Consider the following 13875-nt stretch of genomic DNA (forward strand, 5'->3'; position numbering starts at 1 on the left):
AGCTCGCGGATTACTAGCAGACTGACAATTATGGGATCACCAACTAATTTTGGTGGCAAAAAAATCTCTGAACCTTTTTGGTGGTCCAACTTGCCTTTTTATGGAGCATCTTGTATAATCAGGAGTAGTCAGAGCACCTGGAAGGCCCACAAGCCTCTGGGAAGTTGGCTTGTACAGGGGTTAGACCTAAATAACTTGGGTTACTGCGGTAATTTATGCACTGAACTTCAAAATTCTTGACCTGGCTCTACCCAATACAGATACTACATGTACCAACCCTCTAGTTTCCTTTGTCCCTGGTTAGATGTGACTATCACCTTATAACTTACTCTTTCAAAATTGCTAAAACACTCAAAGTCATTCTGAATTCAAGGGCTTCAAATGGTCAAATCTCCTCAAGCTCTGTAATGAGCTATACAAATTCACTTGTATCATCAGATCCAAATCTGCACATCTTTGTATACATATAGCAGGAGTTCTTCTCTGTAGTGCAGAGACTTGGCCTTCCCTACTACAGCCAAGTATTATGAAAAGTTTAAGAACAAGCTACCTTGGTAGTCTACCAGCTTAAATAAACTCTAAGCAGTAGGAGAAAGATCTTTCTTGCATCACAACTTATCTAAAACTCAAGTTAAAGACTGCCTCCTAAATATCAGTAAGGAACCAAAAGCTACTATTACGACTAGTAAGGTAAATCATGAATTTAAATTATCTTCTGATGCAAAGGATAATTACAAGCTCCCTTTATTTATATTAGGAAACTAAGAAATATGCAGCAGTATTCTGAACTTATCCAAAAATGGTACCACGCAACAAATGTTAAATACTAGCAGATATGGTTAGTGCAAACTTTATCCTTAAAATTAAAAAAATATTAATTTCAAATTCCTGAATCCATTACATCTTCTAATAACACAAAGGAACATGCTCTGAAGGTGTTCTTTAAGACTAAGGTTGCCATTTCCATGGGGCTTGACAATTTACCTGTATGCCTATTAAAAGTCAAGCATGCCCTTGTGAAACTCCTCAAAATGTTTCAAGTGACTTCGATAAAGTTTCTGCTTCCAAAATAACACAAACTGCATTGGTGATGCCTCTATACAAGGGTGGTTCTACCACAGACCTGGGAAACTATAGATCCATTAGCTTGAGTAGTCTTGATTTGCAAAGCCATAGAATACATCATATCTGACCTCAAATTATGACATCAAAAACCTAATTAGGCTACAGCCACATCAGTTTTTGCTTTGCAGCAAGTATTTCCCTTTGTTAGAAAACTCATGAAAAAAAAAACAGATAAATGCATGAAGTGGTTCTAATTGCTCTCTGTAGCTATCTTAGGAAGAAAAGGAAGGTCCACGAGCAGACAGACATATGGAGGTACTGACGAGACGGCATGGAACTCAGACACTCACTTGGCAGCAGTAACCACTACAAAAAGCAAGGTCTTACAAGATAACTTTAAATCACCTGTAGCAGAAGGCTGAAAAAATGAGAAGATTAGCCAACACTTGAAGCATGAGGGACAAAATCCCATGGAGGGGCAAGGTCCCTAACCAGAAGATGAAACAAAAAAGGTACCCTTGAGGAAAGCCTTACAATTTTTGAAAGCCACTAAAGACATATGGTCTCTATTACTACAGAAATTGGAAATGGCTGCCAATTCAGCTTAAGAGTAGAGTAACTCAAGACAGAGTGAAACAAATCTACCAAGAAGTCAAAAACAACCTCTATAGGAGCTGAAAAAAGATCTACCCCCTTAGAGATGAGCCCAACAAGCAAAACGTTTCCACTTACTAGCATACACCTAATGTGCAGACACATTCTGAGAGGAAGACAAGATATGCACCACTATCGGAAAGCTTGGGATTTCTGGCCATCAAAAGAAATGGAGGAATCATGTGGTCAGTAGACATGAACAAACTTGTAAAAAGAAATAAATCCACTAAATGAAAAACTGCACGAACCCCAAGCACCTCACTGTTGTCGTCCAAAGAACGATGAGAAAACCATAAAAGTTGAAAAAATGTTAATTTATTATTTCGATGAGAAAACAGTAAAAGTTGAAAAAATGTTAATTTATTATCGTATGTACTTCAGAAGAGGCCAAAGGAAGGGGAACCACACCTGATGGGGCCAAGGGGGGGGGGGGCAATGAAGATTACAGTCTCTCCACAATGGGCTGCCTTCTGATGAAATTTCATCATCAGCAGAGTGAAGGCATAGGTTTAAAATAGACCCAAGAACAAATATACAGAAGTTGCTGCACTTGGTATTATAAGGGGATGAGAACAGATCACAACACAGAGTGCTTCAGCACAGGAAATTCTGAGAGGCCACTCTCGGATTCAGGGATCACATGTGGAAAATAAGAAGTTATGTACCTACCATAACGTTCCATGTTAGTTGTATTCTTCTCGCCTTCTTTCTTGCTGGTTGGGCTAGGAGCCAATCCTCGGCTCCGACTCGGCCATCTTCAAAAGCTCGAGAGCTGCTTACTGGCTCAAGGCCCCCCTATATCCCATGATGCCAGGCGCTAGATACCCAGATCTCGTTTGGTAAACCTGACTACAGACATAATAACAATTATAGTAATAATACAGTAAACATGTGGTAGGATGTTTACTGTATTATTACTATACAGTAAACATGTGGTAGGATGCAGGAATCCTACTGGAGAGACTGCTAGTCAGAAGTAATAGCCAGAGAAGACTCAGCCAGTGATAAAAACATAAGGAACTCTTCTCGGTCTACTAGGATAGGGGGATGGAGGGTGGGACGCAAGAAAGAAGGCAACTAACATGGAAGGTTATGGTAGGTACATAACTTCTTAATGTTAAGTTGTCTATCTCGCCTTCATTCTTGCTGGTTGGGACAGCGTCCCTAGCACCTCAATCCTGGATGGCTCATCGGAACAGACTCTTCAGAACAGTGGAACCAAAATCAGCTCTGCTCCTAGAGGCCACGTCCAGCTTATAATGTGAAATAATGGTATGAGGATTGGCCCATGTAGCTGCCGCACAAATAGTTTCCATTGGCAATCTTGCCTGAAAAGCCACTGAAGTAGCTAGAGCTCTAGTGGAGTGACCTTTCGGTTTAGCAGGAAGCTCTTTATCCCTTAGCTGATATGTAAATGTAATGATAGATGTCAACCACCTAGATAAGGTTACTTTCGACATAGGTAGACCTTGTTTGCCCTCAGCATAGGACAGGAACAGCTGGTCTGATTTTATTTGCTTAGTTCTATGCAAGTAAAAGCGTAACTGTCTATGAACATCCAACTGATGCAATTTATATTCTGCCTTGTTGGAATAATTTGGAAAAAACACAGGCAGATCAACAGACTGATTCAATTTATTGTCAGAGGAAACCTTTGGAAGGAAGGAAGGATTAGTCCTGAGAGACGCTCTGTCATTGTGGAAAACTAGATAAGGAGGGTGAACACAAAGGGCCTGAAGCTCAGAAACTCCTGGCTGAAGTAATTGCAACCAGAAAAAGGGTTTTCCAAGAAAGAAACTTCAAGGAACAAGAAGTTGTCGGTTCAAAGGGGGGCAGTATCAGGGAAGCCAAGATCAAATTTAGATCCCACGGAGGTGGGGGATCTCTCACTGGGGACCTGAGTAAAGTAGTCCCTTTGAAAAAAGCTTATGGGACATAATACTAGTATCCGATAGACCTGTATGAAAGTTTGAAATTGCAGCTAACTGCACTCTAATCGTGACAGAAGAAGATCCAGCATGAAAAAGTTCCGCTAAAAAATCCAGAATATGGTGCACAGGGGCTGAAAAGGGATCTATATTCCTAGCCTCTGCCCAGAAAGAGAAACGTTTCCACTTACTAGCATAAGTCTTTCTAGTGGTAGACTTGTGCGATAAGATGATTTCACGCACTGAGTGGTAGATGTTCGGAAGCCTGGCTAAGGTTGGACGTGGAGCAACCAAGCAGTGAGCTGGAGAGATTGAAGGGATTGGTACAGCCCGCCCGATTGATGGATCAGGAGGTCCGGAACTGGGTCCAGGGCTGCTCCAGAAGGTAATGATGCAGGAACGGGAACCAAATTTGTTGAGGCCAGTAAGGGGCAATGAGGATCATCTTGCATCCCAATGTGGTAGCTTTCTGTATCAATTTCGGAATAAGGGGAACGGAGGGAATGCATAAAAAAGTCCCAGAGGCCAATCGTGAACAAGAGCGTCTCTGGGGGAGTGTCCGAGAAGAGGGAGGAGAGAGAAGAAATTGTTGCACTTGCTGTTGAAGGGGTTGGCAAAAAGGTCGCACCAAGGCTGACCCCCATTTGTGGAAGATTTGGTCCGCCACTGTCTGATTGAGACACCACTCATGAGGCATGAGAATTGCTCTGCTCAGCCAGTCCGCTATAATGTTGGACTTCCCAGGGATGTGCGCTGCTGTCAGAAACAGTTGGGAAGAGATCGCCCACTGCCAGAGTCTGATTGCTTCTCGACATAGGGGGTAGGACCTGGTTCCGCCCTGCTTGTTGATGTACCACACTACTGACATATTGTCTGTTTGAATTGCAATGGTCCCGGTAGGAAGAGAGTTGTGAAGAGCTTGCAACGCCAAAAGCACGGCCCTCATCTCCAAGACATTGATATGCAGATGGTACTCGTGAGGCTGCCAGGTGCCTTGGACTGTTCTGCCCTGAAAATGCCCCCCCCCCACCCTATCAGGGAGGCATCCATGGTCACTGTAGCCACTGGAGGAGGGAGAGCAAATGGTCTGCCCCGGGGTACTGATGGGGAAACCATCCACCAAGCAAGTTGGTTTTTGCATGTCTGTGTGATCATTATTTTGTGAGACATTGGAAGTTGTTGGCAAGACCATTGGGTGAACAGCATCCACTGAAGAATCCTCATATGAAAACGAGCAAGGGGGACTAGTATGATAGCCGCTGCCATGAGACCCAATGTTTTTAGGACAAATCTGGCCTGAATCTTTTTGCATCCTAATAAGACCTGCACATGTCGTTGAATGGCTAACACTCTGTCTACTTGTATAGTTGCTGACATGTCCTTTGTATTTAAGTTTGCGCCTATAAAGGTAATAGATTGACAAGGCGACAATGCAGACTTTTCGAAATTTATTGTGATGCCTAGTTTGGAGCAAGTTTGGATGGTGTAGACTCTGGCTCGCAGCAGGTGATGCCTGGTGGTTGCAGTAAGGAGCCAGTCGTCTAAATATAGAAACACCTGGAATCCTTGCCATCTCAGGTGAGCGGTAACTACTGCCAAACATTTGGTGAACACCCTGGGGGCTGTGGTGAGACCAAAGGGCAGAGCTCTGAACTAATAATGACTGGCTCCCAGCCGGAAGCGGAGGAATCTTCTGGAGCGTCTGTCCATTTTGATATGGTAGTACGCGTCCTGAAGATCTATGGAGCACATCCAATTGTCCTGACCCAGAAAGGGTAAAATGGACTGCAGCGTGACCATCCGGAACTTCGTTCTTTGAACAGACCTGTTTAGTCTGCTGAGATCCAGAATGGGTCTCCAGTCCCCTGTCTTTTTTGGTACCAAAAAGAACCTTGAGTAAATTCCAGATCCTTGCTGGTCTGCTGGGACTGACTGGATGGCTCTTTTTCTTAGCAGTTTTGAAATTTCTTGAACTGCTTGATCCCTTAGATTGGGTGGAACATCTGAAAGGGATTTGTTGGGAATGTAGGGAGTGCGAAGGAAGGGGATCTTGTAGCCTTCGGATATGATAGACAGTACCCATTTGTCTTGTGTTATATTTTGCCAGGCTTTTGGGTACAGCGATAATCTTCCCCAGACTGTCTCCGAAGGTGGACAGCTGGGCAGCACCTCAGGGATGCTGGAAGGACTCGTCAGAGAAAGATTCTCTTTGGTCCTGATTTTGCGGACCCCCTCTGCCCCAAGGGCAGCATCTATTGTTGTTCCCTCCTCTGCCCCTGGAGGGGAACTCTCCACATGTCAGTCATGGCTCCCTGGGGTTTCCGGAACCACATCTTCCCATTCTTCTGACCCTTGGGATACAGTCTTGAAGGAGTGGAAAAATGGACTCCCACAGCAGAGAGAGTCTTGCCTTCCTGCTCACACCTGGTAAGGGTATCCTACACCTGTGGTCCAAAAAGAGCAGAACCATCAAAGGGGGTGTTTGTGAAAGATGCCCTGAAGGGTTCCGCAAAGTTACATAACCGCATCCAGGCATGCCTCCCCTCAAGGCCACGCCTGTGCCTGCGGCCCTACTCGCACAATCGGCTGCGTAAGAGATGAGCCGCATGGAGGAGTTTACTACCGAATTAAGAGTCGCCAGCTGGGGGGTAACCTTAGCCTGGACCGCCGCAGCTGATGGATCTTGAAGGGTATCTCCTAGCTCTTTAAGGAGATCCCTTTGAAGGTGGGTAAAGTGGCACAAATAGTTCAGCGACCTCATGGAGAAGGTCACTGATGCAACCATCCGCTTCCCATATCTGTCCATCATCCTAGATTCCTTATTAGGGGGATGGAAAGACGAAGAAGTTTCAGCCAACTCCTTTTTTGTGGCTGCTGCTACCACCATGGCATCAACGGGAACACCCTTAGTCAGAAACTGCTTGTCTTGTGGTGCAGTAATAAATTTTGTGGGTCTTCGGGGGGTTGGTTCCACTGTGTCTGGGGCTGACCACGCCTTCCGAGCCACCACAGATATCAGTGGATCGAAAGGCGGAGACACCCAGGAGGTGGAGGGCCTGGAACCAAACACCTCCAAGAATACAGACTCATCCTTGGAAGGGTTAAGGGTAGTTCAGTTCCCCCTCTGCCCAAGTATCTCAAGGATGTCTGAGAAAGAGACATCCTCAGAGGGGGATCTTGGGGACCCTTCCGAATCCTCCAAGTCAGTATCTGAAGTGACAGACTCAGGGGAGTCAACATGCTTCCTCTTGCATTTCCTCTTTCGAGGGGGCTCCTCTGAATGAACAGGGGAGGCCTCGGAAGAGGAAGATACACCCAATGGGGTGCCCTGGAGCGCTTGTTCCCCACTCTTGGGGTCTGGAGGAGGAGCAGAGACAGGAGCAGGCACCATGGGGGGAGGAGCCGATGAGGCTGACCGTGAGGCTGACTCAGATGCCAGCACACTCCTCATGACCTCGAAGGCGCCCCTTCCCGATATCTGAGAAGGCTCCGGTGAGACCAGAATCCTTCCCGGCACCGAGAGAGATGGCTCCGAAGCAGATGTAGGAGCCGAACTCACCTGCACCGAAGCTCCAAGAGGGAGAACAGGGTCGCACAAGAGTCCAATGCCACTCGCCCCCTCGGAGCCGAGGGAGTCCCGGCGCCCAGATCCCTCCAAGGACGGCACCATGGAAGAGATCAGAGCCGAAGACTGAACCAAAAGGGTAGGTATCGGTGCCGACGGTCCCACGATTCCAGCCCCAGCAAGCTCCGGCTCCGAGCTCAAGGAATGAGTCGAAGGAGGTACTACTGCAGAGACAGATGGAGCCGAACCCCGATGAGGGGGGCTGGATAACATTTTAGCCAGGGCCTGCGATTTTAAAAGCCTGCTCACCACTCTCTCCAAATCATGGTCAGATAGCCTAGACGTCCGAAAAGAGTGGGATCGGTGACTTCGATCAGACTGTAACAAAGGCGACCCCGGAGCAGAGTGTATCGATTCTAAGGATGGTGATCTATAGCGTTTTTGACTCCCTGACAGTTCTGACAGCAGAGTCGGGGCCGACTGGGAGATAGGTACTTCGCTTCCAGCCGGAACCGAAGTTGATACAGACGCCACACCCGACTGCTCCGAACTGGGAGCCAGCGGCTTCGAAGGTTTCACTGACTGAGCCTTAGCCGGTGATCCTTCAGGTTTAAGCAAACCCCTAAGGATAAGCTTATTCCTACGCTCCTGCAGGATTCTTGGACTAAAGGCGTGGCATACCGAACAAGAGTCCTGCAGGTGTAGGGCGCCCAAGCAATAGACACAAGAAGTGTGATCATCTGTCAGTGACATTTTCTGACAGCATGAGTCACACTTCTTGAATCCAGACACTTTCGTGTCTTTAGACATTCCTGTAAGGAAATACCAAATTACAAATAAAAAGTACAAAGGGAAGTAGGTAACTAGAAAAAAAACACACTGCACACAAATTACCACATCTTAACAGCACACATACACTCTATACTAGAAGAAAGGGTAAACAGACCTACTAACTACCACAATTTCTAGAGAAAAAAATTTTAATACCTTAAAAAAAGAAACAAGGATAAGCCTCAACTAAAACAGCTACGTTAAAAAGGAAACGGGGAGGGGAAAACTCTCTAAGAAGAAAGTGAGTTTTCAAGGGGGAAGACTAAACACCAACAAATACTACAGCTATGTATGAACACTAAGTATTCTAACAACTAACTATAATAATATACAAAAGTTCTATATATATAATAATAAAGTGAAAATTACGACCTGAGCCAGTAAACGCAACCTCGTAGCAGAAGTGGCAAACGAGATCTAGGTATCTAGCACCGGGCATCATGGGATATAGGGGGCCTCGAGCCAGTAAGCAGCTCTCGAGCTTTTGAAGATGGCAGAGTCGGAGCCGATCCTCGGCTCCGAGCCCAACCGGCAAGAATGAAGGCGAGACAGACAACTTAGCATACAATGTTCCTGCTCAAACTGTCAGCTAATATGGGGCGTCTTCCCAGGATGTGTATTGTAAACAGTAACCATTGGGCAAATTCACTCTTTCCCAAACCCTCACTGCCTCCAGACAAAGAATATGAACGGGTTCTCCCTTGTTTGTCTGAGCACTACACTGCAGATATGTCTGTCTGAAATTAAATCACACCCTGGGGAAGAACATCTTGAAAAAGCTGCAGTGCCAGGAAGACCACCCTCCTTATTTCCAGGACACTGTTATGAAGACTAGCCTTAGTAAGGCACCATGTCTCTTGGACAGTCTTATCCTTGAAATGCCCCCCCCCCCCCAAACCAGAACAGAGGTATCTGTGGTGACAGTGCCAAGAGGAGGGGGACGAACAAACAATCTACTGTTGGACACCAAGGGAAACTCCAACTACCATCTGATAGGATTTTGACAAGCCTCTGTCAATGCAACTGGAACTCCAGTGGGTGTCAGATATCACCACTGCACTGCCAAAGTCCACAGCAGAACCCTCATATGGTATCTTCCAAGGGGAACCAAACAAATGGCAGCTGCCATGTACCACAAGACTCTGAAAACTAGATGAACCTGGGGTTTCAGACACTACAGTAATGGAAACAGCAAGACCCCATAGAGTGTACACTGTGGAAACTAGTAGCCTTGTGATCTGAGAAACTGTGTCCAAGTGTCAACCTATAAACTCTATCGAATGCACAGGAAGAAGACTGGATTTCTGATAGCTGACTGTGATTCTCAAGGAAATGCATGGCTGGAGTAAGGTGTCCCTGGCCAATGATACTCTCATGGCAGCAGTTTGAAGCCAATCATCCAGGTAAGGAAAGACCCGAAACTCCTGCAGTATGAACCAGGCTGCCACTACTGCCTTAGCGAACACCTGGGTAGCAATGGTAAGCCCAAAGGGCAGCACTTGGAACTGACAGTGATCAACTCCCAGCCAAAAGAATAGAAACCTTCTGGATTGCCTCTCAATCCTTGTATGATGGTATGCATCCTTGAAGTCGATCAAGCACATCTAATCCTCCTGCCTCAAGAGGTAGAATGGATTGTACTGTGTCCATCCAGAATTTGGTCTACTTGATGAAGGGGTTCAACCCGCACAAATCCAAAATTGGCCTGAAATCCTTGCTCTTCTTTAACTAAAAAAATTCTCAAATAAACCCCAGATCTGCTTTCGTCTGGAGAACATCTTGGATAACTAGATTTTCTAACAACTTTTGGATTTCGATGACTGCAGCCTCACTCTGAGGTGGCACATCTGGGAGGCATTTTGATTTTAAATTTGGATCATCTAAAAATGGAATAGTATAGCCTCTGGATACAACTCTCAACATTCTGGCATCTGAGGCAACGGCCTCTAAAGCTTTCTTGTGTAGAGCCAAGAGGCCACTGACTGCCTCCAGTGGCAGACGGTCAACAATTTAGGGCCACTGAAAGGGCTTCCATGAGAACCAGCCGCAAAACCAGTGACTTTTCAGACCACATCTGCCATATGGCGTGTCCACTGTGGTTACCCCTCCCCCTCTGCCATGGGGGGAACCCTCAGGAGCTTCTTGGAATGACTGCTGCTCTTAACTAAGAAGACATTTTTTTCCCCAATTGTGGTTCCTAGAGAAGATCCATTGAGCTGGTAGCAAAATGCACTCCCATGGCAGACAGTAAGAGGGGACGACGCTTAGTTACTTGGTCACGGTATCCTTAACCTTCAGCCCAAAAAGGGAGGAACTGAAGGGGGTGTTAAAGGACACCTTGAAGCAGTGTGTAAAGTTGGTTTCACCCAAGTGTGGAGACACATAGCAATGCCTATGCCAGTGGCTTGAGGCATCCCATCAGCTGAACTGCACAGCAAATGGAAGAGACACATTGGCAATCGGCTGTAAAGTGGACATCTATGTCTCCAAGGTCTTCGGAGATTCGAGTTGTCTGACTTTTAAATAGCTTTCACACATCTGAGATAATGTCCCCCTGATGTCTTGTCAAGTGGGCTAAATAGTTTAAAGCATTCAATGCAAAAGTGGTTAAGGCGTAGAACGCTTCCCCAGTCAGTCCAGCACCGGAGACTCCTCATTTGGGGGATGAACGGAGAACCTCTCTTCAGAGATCTTAGTGGCTGCAGCTACTATAACAGCATCCATGGGTGGACCCTTACTAAACTGTTGCCAGTCCTCAGGTGTGCAAAAATCTTATCAGGCTTTTTGAGCATCTGTTCCACCATTTCTGGCTCCTTCCATTTCCATCAGGACACACCGTCAATAAGAGTATCCAGAAGAGGAACTCACTCAGGACATGGATGGTCCTACCTGAAAGCCTCCAGAAAAATGGACTCCTCAGGAGACGGGGCTTCAGCAGTCCACCCCCTTGCTGGTGAAGCAGCTCCAAAGGGTCACTAAAGGAGGCATCCTCAACGGGGAAGACTCAAGAGGACACCTGCAGGGTGGACGGTGAAAAGGATAAATATTCTACTTGATAATGTGCTTTTTGAAATGAAGGGGACTTGGGCACTGAAGGTAGGAAGCAGAGCCTTCCTGCAACTGATGTCGAAGAAGACTGGGTCTGAGGGGGTCAGAGCAAATGGAGCTGAAGCCATAGAGGAAGCAGATGACCTTGGGACTTCCAGCTCTGATGCAGCAGATTGAGCCGAAGGAGGAGCAGAGTGCGCTTGGTCTCCCTTGGCAGGCTTGGCGTTCTTGGAGCTTTGATGCAGTTTATCCCCTTGCTGGAAGAGGACTCGCCAGCCAGTAGAAGCCCCTTGAGAACCAGCTTGGCTTTTCTCTTAACGGCATGCAAGCCAAACGACACACAGAACAAGAAAAGTCTAAGTGGGCAGTCTCTAAACAAAAGCAGAGATCTTGTGCATCCTGAGAAGGAAGCTTAAGTCTACAGTCTGAACACTTTTTCAAACCTGCTATCCGTATCAAAAAAGCACAACACCTACATAACCTAGCCTACACCTACTAGAAAAAACAACAAAGGGCTATCAAAAAGGGTCTATATTATATATTCGAACTTTCAAAACTTCGAATCCCATATGTTAGACAAAATATGATCGAAGTTTAAAAGTTCGAATATATAAAAAAAAAACTTACCTTCACAGTGCAGGCGGGGGGGGGGGGCAAGCCCCCCCTGCACCCCACATCCCCCTACTTAAATATACCAACTCCAAGATCACACCAGTGCAGAAAAGGGAAATTCTCCCATTCTGCACCGAATGGCACCATTACGTTTAACCTTCAAACGTTTGAAATTTCAATCATATGGTGTCGACCATATGAGATTCGGAATTTCAAGCATTCGTAGTTCTAATAGGAACCCTATCAAAAACCACCACTAAGAATGCCGATAACAAAAGGGCAGAAAAACCCATAGGACCATACCTACAAACCTAACAACCTTAACCTACTATCTAAAACTATGAAGACTACACACCAACCATATACAAACAAACACAGGGTACAGGAAAAAAATAAGCTAAATACTCGCAAAATGGATACAAGTCATCCAGAGCACTTGACCACACTGCTATCCATGAATGGAGGCAAATAAGATCTGAGGTAGTTTTAGGAGCAATGGATTATGGGTGGAGAATGTAGAGCTCAGTGGGCTGTAGTCTATAAAATGCAGCCAGCCTTGGATTAAAGTCAGATCCAATAACTCATAGGTTCAATCCAGACAGAAAAGACACATTACATCAAAAGGCAATAACAGCTTTAGATAACCATTGGGATATAGTTTGTTTTCTGGCACAAGTTGTCCCTTCTTACCTTCACAAGAAATGAACAATTGATATGAATTAAAAAAAATCTAGTTCTATCAAGATAGTGCCAGAGCTGTCTGTGGACATCTGAGGTATGGAGTATGCTTTCTACCTCATTTTTACAGGGAGATGAATAGTTTGACTTAAAAGAAAACTATCATTTTAGGGAAAAAAGATTAATTCTCAAAGAAACATTTTCCCTTTGGAAAATAAAATAGGACTGATTCACCACAAGAGTCTGCAACTCTGATACTGACTGTTCTGACCTCTGCAAGAAGGGTAAGACTGTTTTCCATGTTAAGAAACTAAAGTCAACCAATTTAGCTAGTTCAAATGGAGAAAGTGTTAGCTACTTTAACACAAAATTAAGATTCCAGTTCCAAGGGCGGGCCACCAATTTTTGGAGATCTCTTATGCAAAACCCTTTAGAACATTTTGATACAAGACTGCATTTAAAGGAGGATGATCCACAAGAAGACATGCTGAAATGGCTGATAAATGAACTTTGATAGAAAAATAAGGCCATAGGATAGTAACTCTCAAATACTGAAGAACCAAGTGAACAACCAGCCTTGAATGGGTACTGGTTATGTTGCTGGCACCAACTAGAAAATCTTTTCGATTAGCAAATATACAATTTTCTAGTAGCAGGCCCATTGAGGCAATGTTCTTTGCTTTAGTGAGTGCAGCCAGTACACGCTCCCTAATTATAGTTGGAGGATTTATGTTTAAGGGTATCTTTGGGGGGATGGTTGGGGATGAAAAGGAAGAAAAGTTGGGACTGAATTTGTCTGCAAACGAGTTAACTATAAAATCGCCAGGCTCTTTGAATGTGGCACAATTAACCACCAGCTCAGCACATTCCTGTGCCTTTGTGGTTTCGGACAGCTGTAGAAAGATTAATGGTTATATTTCACTTGAGAGGCTATCTTAACCTCACAGTTGGCTTTACTTGACCAACTTAGCCCTCTTAGTTGCCCATTAGCTTTCATGAGAGAGTTTTATCTGTACGGGAATCGCACTTCATGATTTTTGCCATAATTTCTCCTTTTCTTGTACATCCCTTTTACTTTAGGATGCCACCCTGGTGGTTTGTTTCTGGGACTAGTCCTGGGCTTGCTAGTGGTAGGTACCAGCAGCCTCTATGTAGCCACTGACATGGTTATACAGAGTTTGAGAGTAATTCTGATTAGGCTGCTGTGTTCTTAGGATTTGGAGGAGCACTGAATTTTGAGAAACCATCACTTAAAGGTAATTTGCCTTGGAATAGTTCCCAACTATTACTGGTTTAAATGGGGTTATGGAATTCATTTTGAAGGAGAAAGCTTTATGGTTGGAACTAATCAGGGAGGACAAGACATGGGGAAGCATGCAGCATTTTGTTGTATTTGCGAGTACGAGGTCCAATATGTTGAAGCCTCGAGTGGGAGTATTCAATATTTACTCAAGGGTGTTTGCACTGATGAAGTCCAGGAATCTCTGTTTGTTG

At 45.2% G+C, this 13875-nt stretch overlaps 1 protein-coding gene across 4 annotated transcripts in view; it reads right to left on the reverse strand.

The window, feature by feature from the left end:
- CEP57L1 (centrosomal protein 57 like 1) overlaps positions 1–13875 on the reverse strand; it is a 971979-nt gene that overhangs the window by 477064 nt on the left and 481040 nt on the right. The gene's annotated exons all lie outside the window — the stretch shown is intronic.

This window comes from Protopterus annectens, chromosome 1.part0 (genome assembly GCF_019279795.1).
Source record: "Protopterus annectens isolate FY-2018-M chromosome 1.part0, PAN1.0, whole genome shotgun sequence".
Classification (NCBI taxonomy): domain Eukaryota; kingdom Metazoa; phylum Chordata; order Ceratodontiformes; family Protopteridae; genus Protopterus; species Protopterus annectens.